The sequence below is a fragment of the Triticum dicoccoides genome, chromosome 3B, assembly GCF_002162155.2.
Source record: "Triticum dicoccoides isolate Atlit2015 ecotype Zavitan chromosome 3B, WEW_v2.0, whole genome shotgun sequence".
Classification (NCBI taxonomy): Eukaryota; Viridiplantae; Streptophyta; class Magnoliopsida; order Poales; family Poaceae; genus Triticum; species Triticum dicoccoides.
In genome coordinates this window covers 86,767,433-86,789,470 of record NC_041385.1, presented here as the reverse complement: position 1 = coordinate 86,789,470, position 22,038 = coordinate 86,767,433, and the positions used below count along the sequence as shown (strand labels likewise).

Genomic DNA, 22,038 nt, shown 5'->3' with positions numbered 1-22,038 from the left:
GCCCTTATTGAATACTGCGATGTAAGCCGGCAGTATGAGCCAATTCTACAGGTATGTTTTCTTGATTATATAAATATGCAAGGTTGGATGACCCGCCCTGGCTTTTGATGTTAAGTCGCCAGTATGTTTAGGCTTGAATGGCCTTAATCCTAGTCTTTTCCATAATTTCATAAAGACTATACTATGTTTGGGTTGTTACCCGCCCTGGCTTTGACGTTAAGTCGCCAGGGCATATATTGTTTAAACTCTGTGCAGGATTTGCAGAAATATGACTTATATAAATGATTAAGTTCAAGCTCATTCTCAAAATTGATGCTTCAAAATGACTATCCGTTCTGGATTTTCTCAAAGGCTATAGGCCACTAGGTTATAAAAATTCTGGCTTACAATGAATGCGCATCAAGTCGCCATCGGCCAAGAGCTGTCGAGTATTTAAACTCCAGATTTACTTGTCAATAGATAAGGTATTCAAAGTCGCTTTAGCGCAATGGCTATTATTTTATCAATGTATATTATTTATTTTACAATGGAAGGAATAGTCCTGAGTCGCTACAGGCTTATGACCTGGCACTTGGGGGCTACATTATTCAGATTGAGATCATATCAAATATGCAAGTCCGATGTCACTGCCAGCATGCACCATGGCACTTGGGGCTAATGCAAAGTCATTTTTTGCCCAACTTATTGAAGACCCGACTCATCCCATTATAGTGAGCCGACCCTTGGGGGCTACCAGTTGCTCCTGTAAAAAATTCAAGGTACACAAGCATTAATCCATTATATTGAAGGGTCCACTACTCAGTTGGTAGAGTACAAAACTCTTAACCTTGTGGACGTGGGTTCAAGCCCCATGGTGGAGATTATATTATATGATGTTATTATCAATAAATTATATACAAAGTCCTAGCTCAGTATTATCTTACTGAGCCGACCCTTGGGGGCTACATGTCGTTATTCAAGTTTACATGGTTATATCTACAAAGTCCCTGCTCATTATTGCATAATGACCTGGACCTTGGGGTCTACACTGGTTGAAGCTTTCATGAGCATAAGGCAATTACAAGTCCCAGGTTGCTGCAAGCAGTGATATGCATATAAGGGAGAAAAAATCTTCAAATTCTCAATTTGGAGCAGACCAGATTAACCCGGTGTCTGCAACAATCATGACCCGGCATCATTTATTTATAACCCGGCAATTTTGGCAATCATAAATCGGCAAGATCTACGTCTTTAAGCCGGCTGAATATCACTTGAATATTTCAAGACCAATATTTTTGTCAAGTCAGAGCATTGAGGCCGACTCAAATGGATTATTTCTTATAATATTTCTCTACAAGAGCCAATGTCAGCGAATTGGTTATGAAGCTGGCCAATTGACCCGGATTTTTTAGAAGAAGTGCCTTGATTTTTTTGCATGGGCAAGGTTTGGACATATCTATTAAAGGAGATTTGCTATAAGATCTTAAGTATGCATCCAGGAGGAAATGACAAGGATTTAAAGATGACCAGGTGCCGGTTCAGGAAAATATTTAACCCGGAGCACAACCTATCAAGTTTGTTCTTGTGTTTATTTTACAGGGTCAGTTTAACATGGATAAATCCAAATTAAACTGGGGGCTAATGTCAGGGATATACCCCGCGGTATGACCCGGCCGGGATAGGCGTTTTCATTGGTAACCCGCCGGAGTACTGGCGACTCACGAGTCTGGCGGCTCACTAGTCTAACGACTCTGGTCTGATGACTCACGAGCCTGGCGACTCACGGATGGTCCAAACAGCGGGTCAGATAGAAGACTAGGCCCAAGGACCAGAAAGCCGGCTCATGTTATGGTGGCCTGGTTTACACGGAAAATCATAAGGAGTTTTCCCTTAAGGGGGCAGACTAGGATTCCACTTGTAATAGACTAGTCCTAATCCTAATAGGACTCAACATGTAAGCCGCCCCTTCAACTTATATAAGGAGGGGCAGGGCACCCCAAGAGGGACAAGCAAGAAGAAACAATCTCTAGGGCTAGACACAAAGAGCCGGCTTACCGGCGACTCCCTCATGATCATAATGAGACCTAGCCACAAACAACATGTAGGGCTATTACCGGATGATGTTTCCCGGGGCCCGAAGCTGTCTAAATCCTTGTCTTGTGTGTTGATCTGTCTCGCGTCTCTTGTCCCGATCAGACCCTCCCAAGCTACCACATAGATGCGTTGGCCTCACGACTAAGTACTTTTGCTAGGATATCTGCCGTGACAATTCCACAACAGTTTCCTCAATACATGCGCCTATGACGGTGACTTAGATATGATGAGTCAGCCATATGACAAATCGGGCTATCAGCATGCTGATGAGGATATGGATGATCTGCCCGGGCAGGAACATCCTAGCAGGGATTGCAAGAAGTCTATCTTCATGAAATCCTCACAGGACATGCCTAAAGATGCCGCCTCAACACAAGCTCAACTAGCCGGGGGTCGTACAGTGCTTAGCTCGGCAACACTTGGGCAGGGGTTAAGGAAGGGTCTGGAAGGTGTGCCCAAGAAAAAGGAGAGGAAGAGATCGGGGAAGATAGGCTCACCTGCCTGCAAACAAGCCAGAGCACATAGCAACCAGACGATGGATTCTGAAGAGCGTGTACTCGTCAAAGGTGTGGCCATGTTCCATGTCACGGTCGAGCCAATGCTACCGCTGAAACCACTGGAGGCACTATCAGGGGATCTCAGGAGACTGCATGACTATGTGTTGTCGACTAAGAAAAGCATACTAGCCTCGAAGGATCCAGGATATCCAACATACGTGGCTCATGTGCCTGAGGGGAAGTGCTACATGGACACACGGCCCACGGAGGTGTTCTTCCTGCGGTTTGACCATATCTTCGAGATGTTTCTGACAAGGCAGCTCGATTTTACAATCGTCTGCCTTTTTGCGCTACATATGAGCTCCGTCATGAAGAGAGAAGAAGTCTCGCAAATCTGTGTGGCGGATCCTTACTGCATGCATGAGTCCTTCTTGAGTCTCGGCGACTTTGAGCGTGAAACTGCTAGGGAGTACCTCCAAAACATCATGGTACAGAATAAGGACCAGGATATTGTCCTCCTGCCTTATCATCCAAGGTAAGTCAGTGAAGGAAATATGCAATAGATGCAATAATAAAGTTATTATTTATTTCCATATTTCATGATAAATGTTTATTATTCATGCTAGAAATGTATCAACCAGAAACTTAGTACATGTGTGAATACATAGACAAAACATAGTGTCCCTAGTATGCCTCTACTTGACTAGCTCGTTAATCAAAGATGGTTATGTTTCCTAACCATAGACATGTGTTGTCATTTGATGAATGGGATAACATCATTAGGAGAATGATGTGATGGACATGACCCATCCGTTAGCTTAGAATTATGATCCTTACAGTTTCATTGCTACTGCTCTCTTCATGACTTATACATGTTCCTCAGACTATGAGATTATGCAACTCCCGAATACCGGAGGAACACTTTGTGTACTACCAAACATCACAACGTAAATGGGTGATTATAAAGGTGCTCTACAGGTGTCTCCGAGGTGTTTGTTGGGTTGGCATAGATCGAGATTAGGATTTGTCACTCCGTGTTTTGGAGAGGTGTCTCTGGGCCCTCTCGGTAATACTCATCACTATAAGCCTTGCAAGCATTGTGACTAATGAGTTAGTTGTGGGATGAAGTATTACGGAACGAGTAAAGAGACTTTCCGGTAACAAGATTGAACTAGGTATGATGATACTGATGATCGAATCTCGGGCAAGTAACATACCGATGACAAAGGGAACAACGTATGTTGTTATGTGGTTTGACCAATAAACATCTTGGTAGAATATGTAGGAGCCAATATGAGCATCCAGGTTCCGTTATTGGTTATTGACCGGAGATGTGTCTTGGTCATGTCTACATAGTTCTCGAACCCGTAGGGTCCGCACGCTTAACGTTCGATGACGATTTTTATTATGAGTTATGTGATTTGATGACCGAAGTTTGTTCGGAATCCCAGATGAGATCACGAACGTAACGGGGAGTCTCGAAAAGGTCGGGACGTAAAGATCGATATATTGGAAGGCTATATTCGGACATCGGAAAGGTTCCGAGTGATTCGGGTATTTTTTGGAGTACCGGAGAGTTACGGGAATTCGCCTGGGGAAGTAATGGGCCTTAATGGGCTATATGGGAAAGGAGAGAAGGGCCTCAAGGGGTGGTCGCACGCCCCCCCATGGGTTGGTCCGAATTGGACTAGGAGGGGGCGGCAGCCCCCTCCTTCCTTCTCCCCTCTTCCTCCTTCCCTCCTTCTCCTACTAGGAATAGGAAAGAGGAGGGGAATCCTACTTGGATTGGGGAGTCCTAGTAAGATTCCCCACACCTGGAGCGCCCCCTTGGGTCAGCCACCTCTTTCCTCCCCTCCTTTATATACGTGACCAGGGGGCACCCCATAGACACACAAGTTGATCCTTAGCCGTGTGCGGTGCCCCCCTCCACAGTTTTCCACCTCGGTCATATCGTCGTAGTGCTTAGGCGAAGCCCTGCGCCGGTAACTTCATCATCACCATCACCACATCGTCGTGCTGACGGAACTCTCCCTCGGCCTCAGCTGGATCTAGAGTTCGAGGGACGTCTCCGAGCTGAACGTGTGCAGATCGCGGAGGTGTCGTGCGTTCAGTACTTGATCAGTTGGATCGCGAAGACGTTTGACTACATCAATTGCGTTACTTAACGCTTCCACTTTCGGTCTACGAGGGTACGTGGACACACTCTCCCCTTTCGTTGCTATGCATCACCTAAATAGATCTTGCGTGATCGTAGGATTTTTTTTGAAATTACCACATTCTCCAAGAGTGGCATCCGACCCAGGTCTATGCGTAGATGTTATATGCACAAGTAGAACACAAAGAGTTGTGGGCGATAATAATCATACTGCTTACCACCAATGTCTTATTTTGATTCGGCGATATTGTTGGATGAAGAGCCCCGGACCGACATTACATGACCGCGTTCATGAGACTGGTTCTACCGACGTGCTTTTGCACATAGGTGGCTGGCAGGCACTACACCACAACACTTAATTGGGGGCAGTTAATTGCCGGGAGAAATACAAGAACAAAGGCAAATTATCTGCCGGGGATTTTACTACTGCCGGTAGAAGTACTTAGTGGCAAAGAAACTGCCGGCAGAACTGTAGGTTTTTTTTTTTGAGGGGTGGCAGAACTGTAGGTACGAGGGCGCACGAACTGCCGGAAGGATTTCCGTCCGTGAGGACACTTTATCTGCCGCGAGAACTAAGCAGACGGCCCACTATCTGCCGGGGGCGTCTGTTTGGCGCGAGCCCGAAGTAATTGGGCCTAAATGCGCCGGTAGCGCGCGTGGACCGCTAAAAAAACAATTATAATCGTCGGCCCAACCAGATCTTCCCCAAATCGCCAAATCGAACCCTAGTCCACACTCCTGCTCCTCCGCCGCCCCGTCCGCCGCCCCCCTCCTCCTCTGCTGCCTCCGTCCGCCGACCTAGGCGACCCCCATCGCTGTCGATGGCGCCCGGTGCGGCGAGGTCGACGCCGCCTCCCTCTCCCGCACCAGACCCCACGGAGGGAAGGGAGCCTCCTTCATCGTGCTGCGAGCGTGGCGACGACAAGCACTAGAGGGAGCCGTGCTTTTTGCCTCTGCCGTCTCAGGGTCGTCGTGCCACCACCAGGCTGTGGCGCTCCTACTCTCCGCCGCCCTCTACGCTGACGAGCAAGGGCGGGATCCCCATCACGGCATCCTCCACTCCGATGGCAGGAGCGGTGCTCCTCACTGTGCTGGTACACCATGCTGCTCAGATCCGTCACGGTGGACTCGATACAGGTGTGCATTTCCTTACCAAAGGTGCGCACCTCTATTTTTCTGCTCTATTGGGAAGCTTACACCGAGCACACTACACGTGTATCCTCCTCTTTCCTGTAGCCTTCCTCCAGATGTTTTTGGTGTCTTACGATTTTGTTGGCTGCTCAGACGGGACGAGGCTGTTAGACTTTTTGGTATGAGTGAGTTCCCCTAACTTGTTTGGTCGATTTTTTGTTACTGCTACCCCAGATAGCCAGCGACCATGGTCTCTGGACTTTAGTCTGTTCGTGAGCCTGGAGAGCTGACACTTCTCTTTTTTGTGCCTACCTTTGGCCACATTGTTTCTTAGCATACATTCATAATCTAACATTATATGTATGATTTTCTGTTTTGCCTCTGCAGGGCAAGAAGGAAGTAGAATGAGGCGCACTCTTAGGAATCCTCTGTCCTAAGAAAGAACATGGAAAGCGCACTCTTGGGAAAAAGAAGGAAACTACAATCTAGCAAATGAATAAAGAAACAGAAGCTTGCTCACAAAATTTCGCATAAGTGGTAACATTTCTCTTCACACGTATAATCTGATTTTCAACACTTCAATTAGAAACTGCAGGATTGGAGAGGGGTGGAGAGCATTGGCTAATACAAGTGATTTTTTTTCAAGAATACGCACAAGCATGTGTATTATATATTAATAGAAGAGAGGGGTGGAGAGCCCCATCCACGTTTTTACATCCATGGCCTTAGGCTCAAGGTTCACCACACGGATTACTCACGAACTACCCGCCCCGCCTATACAACCTAGCGAACAGCCCCGAGACCTCTCCACGCAAGAGTCCTGCTACATGCTATGCTAATACAAGTGATTTATTTGGGAGGAACACAAGTGACCTTTACCTTAGTTATGCCAGCTCTATTTTCTTTCAGAAAATCCTTTTTATGGATTGATGGTGGGACTTGGGAGCCACATATACATGCGTGGAGGCTTCTCTTTGCATAATTTTGTTCTAGATGCATATACTTTTTTCCTCTTAACTGGGGGCTGTTTCAAAAAGGAAGCACCTCATGTGTAAAAATTGGCTGACATGCCTTTTATTATTTACCATTTTCTATACAGCCTGAATGTACTGGAAGGAACAACATTTGTGAGTTATAATCAGCTGTAGTAATCTTGTTATAGACATATACACACTGAAAGTCCGAAAACATGCTAGTAAAAGCTACTTGTTTGAAAGCAGCACTATGGTTTATATTCAGTCAGAATGTAACTGCCACGCCTTTGATTGCTAGATGAACCATGCTCTCATTCAGACAATGGAGTGGGACTGCAATGCCATTGAATTGAGTGTAAATATTCAATTCTTTTATTTAAATTGTCAGTGAGAGGGAGAGACAGAGAGTTTGTTTCTGTAACACCACTTAGTTTGTTGAAATACTTTCCTAGAGCGATCTAAGTTCACATAGGTGCCATAATCCTTGCTTAAACTTTCATACTCTAGAATACAAAATAATATTTGTATGCTTTTGCAGTTTGCACTATTAGCATTATTTCCTGGATAAAAAATTCTCCGACAACCAAACACGACTAATATATCTCTGACGTGTTCGATGTAGATTTGTTTATACATATCTTGAACTGTACTGGAAGGTATTAATGTTTGTGAATTCGTACTCAGCAGCAATAATATTGGTATAGATACACATGGGAAGTTTGAAAACATGCAGTAGAAATACATGGCAACTGCCATATGTAGTTGTATGCTACTTGCTTTGAAAACATCACTATGGTTTGCTTCTTTGCTTGCAAAATGATTATTATGCCAGTATGTATTTTCTATGTGATATTATGTCCATTTTTGTGTGCTACAGTATAGATCATTTAACAAAATCATTACCTTATAGCAGTTGTACCATCTTATCTGTTCAGGTTGGCATCATCACTAGAAGATCTTCATAGTATCAACACAATCAAGTGAGGGGAGGTTTCTGATCTTCAGAGCATTGCAAGTTTGGTGACTCTTCTGCTGGAGACATGTGGCCCTCTTCGAGTAATGCAGATTCACAGGATAGTGCTGAGTCTGGTATTCAAAAGACATCCCATGAATATGGTAATGTACTAATGTCATCCAACAAACGGCTGAGCAGAAAATGTGATAATGCCATTGTCTTATTGGACATGGTTGTAGCCATGAGTCAAGCTCAAACAGTTGGTGTAACTTAGTTGTAAATTATGTTTATTGATGTGGTTGGATGCTACTGAACAAATGTATGTATGTTGAAATGTTGAAATTTTAGTATGAAAGTGTTTGAGGTCTGCTATTGAATCATGAGTGAAATTTTGTACAAGGCCCGAACATTATTAAATTGGGAATATGTTGGCCAGAATAGTCTAGGTGAAACAAAACGTGATGGCAGATTATCTGCCGGGTACACTTGTGTATGATGGCAATGGAACTGCCGGCATGTATATTGTTCAGGGCAGATAAACTGCCGGGAAAATTTATCTGCCGGGAGAAGTTATTCCCGGCAGCTGTTCTCATGGCAGTTCTATCTGCCGGGAGAAATACTCCCGACAGTTTACCTGCCCTATTAAGTGTGTTCTCCCGGCAGTTTACATGCCCTTGCGTTCGTGTTGTGGTGTAGTGGGGTGTCTGTTTCTCCGACTTTAGTTGAATCGAGTTTCACTACGACCGATCCTTGTTGAAGGTTAAAACAGCAGACTTGACGAAAAATCGTTGTGGTTTTGATGCGTAGGTAAGAACGGTCCTTGCTAGAAGCCCGTAGTAGCCACGTAAAACTTGCAACAACAAAGTAAAGGACGTCTAACTTGTTTTTGCAGGGCTTGTTGTGATGTGATATGGTATGATGTGATGTAATTTTTTGTATGAGATGATCATGATTTGTAACAAAGTTATCGGCAACTGGTGAGGGAGTCCTAGATTAGGGGGTATCCGGACAGCCGGACTATATACTTTGGCCGGACTGTTGGACTATGAAGATACAAGACTCAAGACTTCGTCCCGTGTCCGGACGGGACTCTCCTTTGCGTGAAAGACAAGCTTTGCGATTCGGATGTTATATTTCCTTCCTTGTAACCGACTCCATGTAAACCCTAGCCCTCTCCGGTGTCTATATAAACCGGAGAGTTCGGTCCGTATGAGGACGATCACAACATTCATAATCATCATAGGCTAGCTTCTAGGGTTTAGCCTCTACGATCTCCTGGTAGATCAACTCTTGTAACACTCATATCATCAATATCAATCAAGCAGGAAGTAGGGTTTTACCTCCATCGAGAGGGCCCGAACCTGGGTAAACATTGTGTCCCTTGCCTCCTGTTACCATTAGCCTTAGACACACAGATCGGGACCCCCTACCCGAGATCTGCCGGTTTTGACACCGACATTGGTGCTTTCATTGAGAGTTCCTCTGTGTCGTCGCTGCAAGGCTCGATGGATCCTTCAATCATCAACAACAACATGGTCCATGGTGAGACTTTTCTCCCCGGACAGATCTTCGTGTTCGGTAGCTTCGCACTGCAGGCCAACTCGCTTGGCCATCTGGAGAAGATCGACAACTACGCCACTGGCCATCAGGTCAAGTTCGGAAACCTAAACTACACAGCCGACATCCACGGAGACTTGATCTTTAACGGATTCGGGCCTATGCCAGGAGCGCCAGACAGTCACGATGAGCACAGCTTAGACCTGCTGACGGAGAACGCACAGGATATCACCCCTGCAGGAGCCCCGGACCTAAATCCAGGGCAGATTACGTCGCCCGAGGACGGGTGGATGGACCCCGCCCCGGAGGCCGCACACCCAACGGCGGTAGAGCCGAACAGAGACTTCACCCCCAAGGAAGCCTGTGACACCAGACCCCCGGACTCGTATCCGGCTGTAGGTTCCAGTTCGCGCACCTCCGAGCCCGCCGAATCTGGTTGGGCTCCGGTAATGGAGTTCACCGCTACGGATATCTTCCAGCACTCGCCCTTTGGCGACATGCTAAACTCGTTAAAGTCTCTCTCATTGTCAGGAGGCTCTTGGCCGAACTATGTACGGCTTGAGCGGCAAGCAGGCAATGAAGGAATTCGTTGCCCAACCACCACCCACTTCATAGCCACTGTCGACGACGTAACAGACATGCTCGAATTCGACTCTGACGACACCGACGGTATGGATGTCGATGCAGGGGACGATTCAGAACAACCACTCACGGAGCGCTGGACTACCACTTCATCATACGATATATACATGGTGGATACGCCTAAGAAGGACGACGACGACAAACCGGAGGATAAAACCCCAGGACAAAAGCCAAAATGACGCCGTAGGCGCCGCTCCAAGTCCAGCAACAGTAAAAATAGCGATAACAGCGCTAGAAAGATCGACACCACAGTCAACTCCGAAGGCAACAACGACCATATGGACCCAGCGATGGAGCAAGATGAACCAGGTCACACCGAACACAGCTCGGAGCAGACGCCCGATCACAACGATCCCGAGGAACGAACCAATCAAACCGCCCCGGGACAAGAGCACAGTCCGGATGATGCCGCATTCACCATCCCGGAGACACGCTTGGAACGAGACAACCTCCACAGAAAGCTTATGGCCACTACGAGAAGTCTGAAGAAGCAAAAGCAAAAGCTTAAAGCCGCACAGGACACACTCAATCGTAGATGGAATAAAGTACTAGACACTAAGGAAAAGTACGGCGACGATTGCCAAACAAAGAGCTATCCAAAGTGCAAGCTGCTACCGGAATTCGACGACGAGGCCGTTCCACCGAAGAACAATACGGCCAATAGGCCGAACAAACCACTTCGAAACCGCAATGGAGCAGCTACCGACGACGCACATGATTTATGTGAGCTCCTGGATAAGAAGGCTTGCGCGACCAGGTCCATCTATGGATCTAGAGGACGCGCCCCGGCACAAGACTATGGTAACCAAAATGATCAGACTGATCGGATACCAGTTCGGAATCAATACCAGACACATCAACAGCCGACGACACACCATAGCACGTCCAGAAATAGGGGGACTGCTCACCCTCTGTGCTTTACCGAAGAGGTAATGGACCACGAATTTCCACAAGGTTTCAAACCTGTGAACATAGAGGCATACGACGGAACGACACACCTCGGGGTCTGGATCGAGGATTTTATCCTGCATATCCACATGGCTCGTGGGGACGACCTCCACGCCATCAAGTATCTTCCCCTCAAGTTGAAAGGACCAGCTCGGCACTGGTTGAAAAGCCTCCCTGAAAATTCAATCGGAAGTTGGGAGGAACTCGAGGACGCTTTTAGGGCAAATTTTTAAGGGACCTATGTCCGACCCCCGGATGCGGACAATTTAAGTCACATAATTCAACAGCCCGGAGAGTCCGCCCGCAAACTTCAGAACAGATTCCTCACTAAGAAGAATCAAATTGTCGACTGTCCGGACGCTGAAGCCCTAGCGGCCTTCAAGCACAGTATCCGGGACGAATGGCTCGCCAGACACCTCGGCCAAGAAAATCCGAGGACAATGGCAGCCCTAACAAGCCTTATGACCCGCTTTTGTGCGGGTGAAGACAACTGGTTGGCCCGTAGAGGCACCAGCGACCCAAGTACATCCGAAATCAGGGATGGAAACGGGAAGCCACGACGCGATAAAAACAAATGTCAAAACAAGGAAGTAAGTCCGGACAACACAACAGTCAACGCCAGATTCAGGGGCTCTCGACCCGGTCAACAAAAGAAGGCACTTAAAGGCAGTAAAGAAGGACAGTCCGGCCTGAACAAAGTCCTTGACAGACTGTGCCAAATTCACGGCACCCCTGAAAACCCTGTGAACCACACTCACAGAGAATGCTGGGTCTTCAAGCAGGCTGGCATATTAAATGTCGAACACAAGGGAAGGGAAGCACCAAGTGAAGACGAGGATGAGCCTCACCAGCCGAACACTTGGGGACAGAAAAAATTCCCACCAGAGTTAAAAATAGTAAACATGATCCATGCGACTCACTTATCGACGAGAAGGCGCGAACGCGCGCTCAGAGACGCATGCGCTATAGAGCCCGTTGCACCCAAACTCAACCACTGGTCGGCCTGCCCGATCACCTTCGATCACAGGGACTACCCGACTAGTATGCGGCACGGAGGATCAGCTGCCTTGGTGCTCGACCCAATAATCGACGGATACCATCTTACTCACGTCCTCATGGACGGCGACAGTAGTCTTAATATAATATACCAGGACACTGTCCGCGGGATGGGGATAGACCCATCCAAAATCAACCATAGTAACACCACCTTTGAAGGGGTGATACCAGGCGTCGAAGCACACTCCAGGGGCTCCCTCGTACTAGAGGTGATGTTTGTCTCCCCAGGCAACATCAGAAGCGAAAAACTACTCTTCGCCATCGTCCCCCTCCAATGTGGTTATCAAACATTGCTTGGGAGAACGGCCTTTGCCCGCTTCAATGCAGTATCGCACTATGCCTACCTTAAACTCAAGATTCCCGGTCCGCGCGGCGTCATCACCATTAACGGAAGTACAGAGTGTTCCTTACGCACGGAGAAATACACGACGACTCCAACAGCCGGACTCTAAGTGGCCTCCAATACCAGAAAGCATGATTGGTCGTTAAGACCACGAACACGGTTAGACGAGTCTGGCAGCCCAGATCAACCTGATCTAGGCGCCACACATGTAATCCCATAGAGGACACCAGGGGCTATAGATAATTACTAAAGCCCAATTCTCGGCCTAACCTTATTAGCAGGCCAATGTCTAACACTTATACTATCCATTAGTGATAGCTAAATTTTCGCATGCTTATGTCATACTCTTCTCCATGAGTTTTTCTTTTTACAGACACCATTCGTGCAACACCCTCCCAGGCCACGGCACAACAGAGACAAAGGCGCAGACGTGCAGCAGGGCCCCGCAAAAAGGTTTCTCTTTAGATTAAGCCCCTGTGTAAACCTTCTTTATTGTCTCTTGTTGCTTACATATCCCATGGGCACTACACCCACAAAGGATACTGCCGTCATTGGCATTTTTCGCCATGACAGACTAATGCACGTACCTGGGAATATAAGGTTCATAATAAGGGGCGTTACTCAGCCCAGTAAAAGTCCGAATACCTTCGGGAGTGTTCGGCGTCGCGAGTTTGGCCTTATATGCATCAGCTCTGAATCATGTCTTTGGTCAAATGTTGGGTTTGCCCGGCTCCTGGGTTCGCTGCCTTACGTTCCGTTTTTATCGGCTAAGGCGGCCAAAGGAGAACTACTGCAATTGTGCCCTGGTTATTCCGGATGAGCACCTTAGTAGAGAAAGCCAAAAACTGACTGTCATGATATAGCGAGAGACTGTTCAACCACTCGAAGACCTATCGGGATCTTTAGGATTCCTCCGCATTAACGAAGGACCGTTTCCCGGTCATGTACACACGCGCCCGTATTAGGATGCACGCAAAGGTACCAGGGGCTACATAGTAGCCCCACCATCAAACTCCTATGGCTAAGTGAAGGTGTTATAGCTATATAGTCCGGTTGCCTAGTTCGATGTGCGATCACCTCCTTAATGGACCAAGGCATTGGATCAAGTGTGATTACGCATACTTTTCGCGAACACCCCTGCATTGTGCGCGTGGGGGCTGAAGCCAACGACTGCTAACTTTCAGATTACACATATACATAAAAATGGCCGCACGGGAGGCACAACAATACTTTCGGGCACAAAGTATAAATATCTGCTCCACAATTAAAATAACATTGTTTTTACAATGATGAGATTTGTCACTCGAACATGACATTCTTCTAGCACTGAGCCTCTATTAAGCGAGCGCCTTCTACTACCCGATCCAAGTAGTGCTCGGACGGATCTTGGCCGCCTGCCGGATTCTGGGTCGCAATGATGGTGGCCTCCATATCTGTCCAATATGCTTTAACGCGGGCAAGGGCCATCTGTGCACCCTCTATGCACGCCGACCTCTTCATGACATCAATCCGAGATATGGCACCAAGGAATTGTTGCACTAAACCAAAGTAATTGTCTGGCTTGGGCCCCTTTGGCCGTAGATGGTCTATCACAGACCGCATTGCAAGTCCGGACAACATGTGGAGCTCGGCCACAGCAGCCATTCTCTCACTCAAAGGCAATGTGCGCGTTGGAGCATTGAACTGCGACCAGAACATCTTTTCCACTTCATCATCTTTTTGATCCTCAAAAAACTTTGCCGCATCAGCCGCACTCTTCGCCAAATCCGCATAGGCGTCTGCAGGACTCCAGCGTCGATCAAGAGGAGCGTACTTCGGATCCAAAATCTTCAGCCGCAACAAATAGGGGTTTCCAGCCGCGATCTCTCCGGCCCGTCGAAGCTCCTCTCGTGCATCCCTAATGTCGAAACGCGTCTCCTTGGCCGCATCAAGGGCCTTCTTCAGGTCAGCCTTATTTGCCTGGTTTTATTTTTCAAGCAACTCATACCGGTTGGCGGCGTTTTCTGGCTCCATAGCCATTTGGGCTATTTTGTCTTTGCTCCGGCGATGAGCAGCCTATTCGGCTCTCAATTCTTCAGCCGCCTTTAGGGCAGCCGCATTGCTCACCCGGGCCTGTTCCTTGGCCAGGGCAAGTTCCGCCCTCAGGGCTTCCATGGCAGCAGCACCATCTGCAGTCCAAACATATAACATTAGCATTATGCTCCTCTCAGTTTTTCCTACATAAATATATAATAAGGAAAGCAGATCACATACCTTGTGACTCATTCAGCCGCTCGTTCACCAGTGTAATATCGGCATCAATAACTCCAATCTGTCTCCTCAGCTCGGCAACTTCAACAGATTGTTCGGCTGCCGAATCCTTAGACACCCGCGCATAAATACAGCGCGAACATTACTTTTAGAATATGATCCCCCGTTTGCCGCCTAAGGCGGACAACCAGAGTCTCAAGGGCAACTATCTATATGGAGCACACCTAGCGCGTGCGTCACAGCCAAAAATTATGTATTTTTCATTACATACCTCAAAGCCTCTGAGCAGGCTTGTAAAGGCTTCATTCAACCCGCTTGTGGCGGACGAAATTTTCTTGAGCACCGTGCTCATTAATGAACTATGCTCCTCCGAGAGATCAGCTTGCTCTAGAAGGCCCACCAGTGTGTCTGGCCGGACGCCGGATTGTGCCGGACCCTTTTCATCGCCCCCCATGGGAGCTGAATGCTCTGGGCTCAAGGCAGCCGAAGTATTAGCTTCTGACTTCAGCAGGACTGGGCTCCTCCATGACGACACCTCGGGGTCGCCCGCCTCATGAGGCGGAGAATTTGGTGGAGTCTCACTCTCCATCATCTCCGGAAGGAGATCCCCCGGAGATGAACTCTGTCAAGAAGAGCTGCTAGCCGGGTTGCAAAGAATAGATCTTGGTTATTGTTCTCGGAAAAGGAAGTAGTACCTTCGTATTTAAGATTAACTTACAGCTCGGTTGAGGGCTGGCCCATTGGCGGGCATGGCGCGGTGAGTACGCCCTTAGGGGCAGGGCCCCCTGGCGAAGCTTTCCTCCCTTGTTTGGCCACCTCCGTCTCCAAGTCTTCGGGGGTGGCCCTTTTCTTCCCACGAGGGGAGGAGGCCTTAGATTCCCCTCCCCGATTATCCTCCTTTGGGGAGGTAGCAATTCCCTCGGTTTCGGTGCACAATGTGTGAAGTTCTGCTTCTCTGTTCTTCCCATCGTCTTTCCCCGAGGGCACTTTGCTTAGCACATGATCAAGCATCTTGGCTATGGCAGGACTAGGCGAGCCTTCGGGAAGTGGCGTCGGACACCTGATTCTCTCCGCCTTGCTGCGCCCTTCCTAGCCATGGAGGATTTTTAGAATAATATTATGATAAATATAAACGAAGTGTTCGGTTTCCGGATTGAATTTCCACATCCGGAGAGGCCGGCGTTTGCACGGCAACATCCGTCGGATTAGCATTACCTGAATTATGCTGGCAAGGCTAATGTCCCTCTCAAGAAGCTCCCTGATACGGCTCTGTAGTGTTGGTACATCATTAGCAGGCCCCCAATCCCGTCCTATATTGGTCCATGATGCCAGTTGAGTAGGAGGACCTGAACGGAAGTCAGGGGCAGCCACCGACTTTGTGCCTCTGGGAGCCGTTACGTAAAACCACCTCCGCTGCCATAAATCGGACACCTCTGGGAAGGAGCCCTCTGGCCATGGAGCGTCAGTGTTCCTGCTTATTATTGCACCTTCGCACTCCGCGTGTCGCCCTTCAATCATCTTCGGCTTCACATTAAAGGTCTTGAGCCACAAGCCGAAGTGTTGAGCGACATGAAGGAAAGCTTCGCACACAACAATGAACGACGAAATATGGAAGATAGCGTCCGGAGCTAGATCGTGAAAATCTAACCCGTAATAGAACATGAGCCCTCTCACAAAGGGATCAAGAGTGAAGCCCAAGCTGCGGAGGAAGTGAGAAACAAATATGACGCTCTCGTTGGGATCGGGAGTAGGGATGACCTTCCCTGGAGTAGGAAGCCTGTGCTTGATGTCGGTGGTCAGATATCCGACCTCCCTAAGCTTCACAATGTCCTCCTTTGTGACCAAGGAGGACACCCACCGGCCTTGGTTGGATCCGGACATGATGAAGGATCCGGGGTGCTTGGGTTTGGGTTTCGAGTGTTAGAACTCGAGATGTGAAAAGGCGCAATGGTGGTGGAAAAGAGGGATAGGCCTCGGCCCCTTTATAAAAGGGGAGAATATCAAACGTCCTCAGCATGACCGCTCGGGACTTGCCTAAAAACACGAAGTCCTACCAGCAGGCGTCATGGGGCTGCACGGCCCCATATTGATGGGAGATCCCGCGATAAGAGGAGACCGATCTCTGCTTGGACAGGATGTGCCAATAAAACTGCCTCGCAACGTGTATCGAGCCAGGCCAAGAAAAACCGGTTCGTATTGGATTAGATCACGGTGTAAGATTACACCGTACAAAAATTGACAGCAGATCAAATTTATGAAGTGCTATGCTCTCTACAAAGGTATGCGGAAATTATCTCGCAAAGCCAGACACAATCATCAATCTACTTTGGAGTATTCAGAGATGGAACCCGCCTTGCAATGTCGAAGACAAACTGCGCGCCGGACTCATCGTCATTGAAGCCTGGTTCAGGGGCTACTGAGCGAGTCCTGTATTAGGGGGTATCCGGATAGCCGGACTATATACTTTGGCCGGACTGTTGGACTATGAAGATACAAGACTCAAGACTTCGTCCTGTGTCCGGATGGGACTCTCCTTTGCGTGGAAGACAAGCTTGGCGATTTGGATATTATATTTCCTTCCTTGTAACTGACTCCATGTAAACCCTAGCCCTCTCCAGTGTCTATATAAACCGGAGAGTTTGGTCCGCATGAGGACGATCACAACATTCATAATCATCATAGGCTAGCTTCTAGGGTTTAGCCTCTACGATCTCGTGGTAGATCAACTGTTGTAACACTCATATCATCAATATCAATCAAGCAGGAAGTAGGGTTTTACCTCCATCGAGAGGGCCCAAACCTGGGTAAACATTGTGTCCCTTGCCTCCTGTTACCATTAGCCTAAGACGCACAGATCGGGACCCCCTACCCGAGATCCGCCGGTTTTGACACCGACAACTGGCAGGAGCTATATGGTTATCACTTTATTGTATGAATTGCAATCTCCATGTAATTGTGTTACTTTATCACTAAGCGGTAGCGATAGTCGTAGTAATAATAGTTGGCGAGACGACAACAATGCTACGATGGAGATCAAGGTGTCACGGGTGTCACGCCGGTGACGATGGAGATCATGACGTTGCTTCGGTGATGGAGATCATGAGCACAAGATGATGATGGCCATATCATGTCACATATTTTGATCGCATGTGATGTTTATCTTTTATGCATCTTATTTTGCTTAGTACGGCGGTAGCATTATAAGATGATCCCTTACTAAATTTCAAGGTATAAGTGTTCTCCATGAGTATGCACCGTTGCTACAATTCATCGTGCCAAGACACCACGTGATGATCAGGTGTGATAAGCTCTACGTTCACATCCAATGGGTGCAAGCCAGTTTTGCACACGCAAAATACTTGGGTTAAACTTGACGAGCCCAGCATATGCAGATATGGCCTCGGAACACTTGAGACCGAAAGGTCGAGCGTGAATCATATAGTACATATGATCAACATAGTGATGTTCACCATTGAAAACTACTCCATCTCATGTGATGATCGGACATGGTCTAGTTGATTTGGATCACGTGATCATTTAGATGACTAGAGGAATGTCTATCTAAGTGGGAGTTCTTAAGTAATATGATTAATTGAACTTTAATTTATTGTGAAGTTAGTCCTAATAGTATTTTGCAAATTATGTTGTAGATCAATAGCTCGCGGTATAGCTTCCCTATGTTTTTATATGTGTTCCTAGAGAAAACTAAGTTGAAAGATGATAGTAGCAATGATGCGGACTGGGTCCGTGATCTGAGGTTTATCCTCATTGCTGCACAGAAGAATTATGTCCTTGATGCACCGCTAGGTGACAAAACTATTGTAGGAGCAGATGCAGACGTTATGAACATTTGGCTAGCTTAATATGATGACTACTTGATAGTTTAGTGCACCATGCCTTACGGCTTAGAATCAAGATTTCAAAGACGTTTTGAACGTCATGGACCATATGAGATGTTCCAGGAGTTGAAGTTAATATTTCAAGCAAATAACCGAGTTGAGAGATATGAAGTCTCCAACAAGTTCTATAGCTAAAAGATGGAGGAGAATAGCTCAAGCATTGAGCATATGCTCAGATTGTCTGGGTACTACAATCGCTTGAATCAAGTGGGAGTTAATCTTCTAGATAAGATAGTGATTGAAAGAGTTCTCTAGCCACCATTACTAAGTTACTGGAACTTCGTGATGAACTATAATATGCAAGGGATGACAAAAACAATTCTTGAGCTCTTCGTGATGCTGAACTCGATGAAGGTAGAAATCAAGAAAGAGCATCAAGTGTTGATGATTGACAAGACCACTAGTTTCAAGAAAAGGGCAAAGGGAAAGAAAGGGAACTTCAAGTAGAATGTCAAGCAAGTTGTCACTCCCGTGAAGAAGCCCAAAGCTGGACCAAAGCCTAAAACCGAGTGCTTCTACTGCAAAGGAAATGGTCACTGGAAGCTGAAATGCCCTGAATATTTGGTAGATAAGAAGGATGGCAAAGTGAACAAAGGTATATTTGATATACAGGTTATTGATGTGTACCTTACTAGTGTTCATAGTACCCCCTGGGTATTTGATACTTGTTTGGTTGCTAAGATTAGTAACTCGAAACAAGAGTTACAGAATAAACAGAGACTAGTTGAGGGTGAAGTGATGATGTGTGTTGGAAGTGGTTCCAAGATTGATATGATCATCATCGCACGCTCCTTATACTTTCGAGATTAGTGTTGAACCTGAATAAATGTTATTTGGTGTTTGCGTCGAGCATATATATGATTAGATCATGTTTATTGCGATACAATTATAAATCTAAGACAGAGAATAATTGTTATTCTGCTTACATGAATAAAACCTTCTATGGTCATACACCCAATGTTGATGGTTTATTGAATCTTGATCATAATGATACACATATTCATAATATTAATGCCAAAAGATGCAAAGTTGATAATGATAGTGCAACATATTTATGGCACTGCCGTTTAGGTCACATTGGTGTAAAGCGCATGATGAAACTCCATGATGATTGATGTCTACTACACAACCTTCTTCTTGTAGATGTTGTTGGGCCTCCAAGTGCAGAGGTTTGTAGGACAGTAGCAAATGTCCCTCAAGTGGATGACCTAAGGCTTATCAATCTGTGGGAGGCGTGTAGGATGAAGATGGTCTCTCTCAAACAACCCTGCAACCAAATAACAAAGAGTCTCTTGTGTCCCCAACACACCCAATACAATCGTAAATTGCATAGGTGCACTAGGTCGGCGAGGAGATGGTGATACAAGCGCAATATGGATGGTAGATATAGGTATTTGCAATCTGAAATTATAAAAATAGCAAGGTAACTAATGATAAAAGTGAGCGTAAACTAATGATAAAAGTGAGCATATTTTTAGAACAAATAGCATCCATCGAACACAGAGAAAGATAGGGGCTTAATGTTTCGCCTCCCAACTTACTTATCATATAGATAATTGTCAACAATAATAATTCATGGTCAAACATATTTGAATGGCCCTATATGCTTAGATATTTCCCCATCACATGATGCTTTCCAACTGAAGAGTAGGTTGCAATGAGAAGGAATACTACTCACTCTTGCATAAAAGTAAAAGATAGGCCCTTCACAGAGGGAAGCAGGGATTTGCAGAGGTGCCAGAGCTCGATTTTAAAATAGGGATACATAATTTTGAGAGGTATGCTTTCATTGTCAACATAACAACCAAGAGTTCCCAATATCTTCCATACTACATACATTATAGGCGGTTCCCAAACAGAATGGTAAAGTTTTTTACTCCCCCTCCACCAACAATCATCAATCCATGGCTTGCCCGAAACAACGGGTGCCTCCAACTAACAACAATCCTGGGGGAGTTTTGTTTGCAATTATTTTGATTTGATTTTTATCTTTTGATCATGGGACTGGGCATCCCAGTTACCAGCCATTTTTCTCATGAATGATGAGCGGAGTCCACTCATCGTGAGAATAACCCACCTAGCATGGAAGATACTAACAGCCCCTAGTCGCTACATGAGCGATTCGGGCATACAAAACAGATTATTATTTGAAGGTTTAGAGTTTGGCACATGCAAATTTACTTGGAACGGCAGGTAAATACCGCAAATAGGTAGATATGGTGGACACTCATGGAAGAAACTTGGTTAAAGGGATTTGGATGCACAAGCAGTATTCCCGCTTAGTACAGATATTTTGGCTAGCAAAGGATTCTAAATAGCAAGCACCACATGTTAGAGGATCTATAACAATATAACTTCTATACAAATATACCCAAGCATAACTCATTATGTGGTCTTCCTTGTCCAATTTCAACTAATTTGCTCAGGTTTGAAAATAATTAATGGGTCTCACAATCATAGAAGATGTCTAAGATAGTATATTTATATGTGAAATCTCTCTTCCTTCAATATTATTTCATGAATTGTTTAAGTGACCAATACAATGTTTGCTAACCTTCAATAAATTTACCACCTCTACTTCTTATATGTGAAGTCATTACTCGCCATGGGGTAAGCATATGAAACATATATAATTTCAGATTTATGACATTCAACTCATTCAACCATTTACTCATAGGATATAAGTGAAGCACACGAGTAAATGACAAACTACTCCAAAAAGATATAAGTGAAGATCAATGAGTAGTCAAATAATTATGTAGCTATGTGAGGACTCTCTCTTATTTAAGTATTTCAGATCTTAAGTACTTTATTCAAACAGCAAGCAAAACAAAACAAAATAAAATGGCATTGCAAGGATAGCACAACTCATGTGAAGAAGCAAAAACTTAGGTTCAACCGATACTAACCGATAATTGTCGAAGAAGAAAAGTGCGATGTGAGGGAGTCCTGGATAAGGGGGTATCTGGACAGCCGGACTATATACTTTGGCCGGACTGTTGGACTATGAAGATACAAGACTCAAGACTTCATCCCGGTCCGGATAAGACTCTCCTTTGCGTGGAAGACAAGCTTGGCGATTCAGATGTTAGATATCCTTCTTTGTAACCGACTCTGTGTAACCCTAGCCTCCTCCGGTGTCTATATAAACCGGAGGGTTTAGTCCGTAGGATGAGGACAATCATAATCGTAGGCTAGCTCCTACGGTTTAGCCTCTACGATATCGTGGTAGATCAACTCTTGTAATACTCATATCATCAAGATCAATCAAGTAGGATGAAATTGCGTTATATCGACTAGAGGGGGGTGAATAGGCAATTTTTATGAATTCTTCACTGAGGAATTTGCTGGTGAGGAAATTCCTAAATGAAGAACTACTTGCAGTGGAATAAGTACTCAAAAGTAAACATAGCAGAACACACGCATAGTCAACATGATGAAATAAGGACAAGCACAGAGTACAGAAAACGTAAACACACGATAACACAAGATGAAGACGAACAGACTAAAGAAATTGAACTGAGGAAATTGAGAAAGTCTTCAGTCCAAGTCGTCAAA

The 22,038-nt window shown here is 46.1% G+C and overlaps 1 long non-coding RNA gene across 2 annotated transcripts; it reads left to right on the top strand.

Annotated features, from left to right (window-relative positions):
* The first annotated feature begins 5,485 nt into the window (after window positions 1-5,485).
* Window positions 5,486-8,162, top strand: LOC119274918. Of its 2 annotated transcripts, none has more exons than XR_005135378.1 (3): window positions 5,486-6,035; window positions 6,244-6,393; window positions 7,766-8,162. It is a non-coding gene; the product is annotated as an uncharacterized LOC119274918 (long non-coding RNA). The 2 variants fall into 2 exon arrangements; XR_005135379.1 differs by having other exon boundaries at window positions 5,486-6,041.
* The last annotated feature ends 13,876 nt before the right edge of the window (window positions 8,163-22,038 follow it).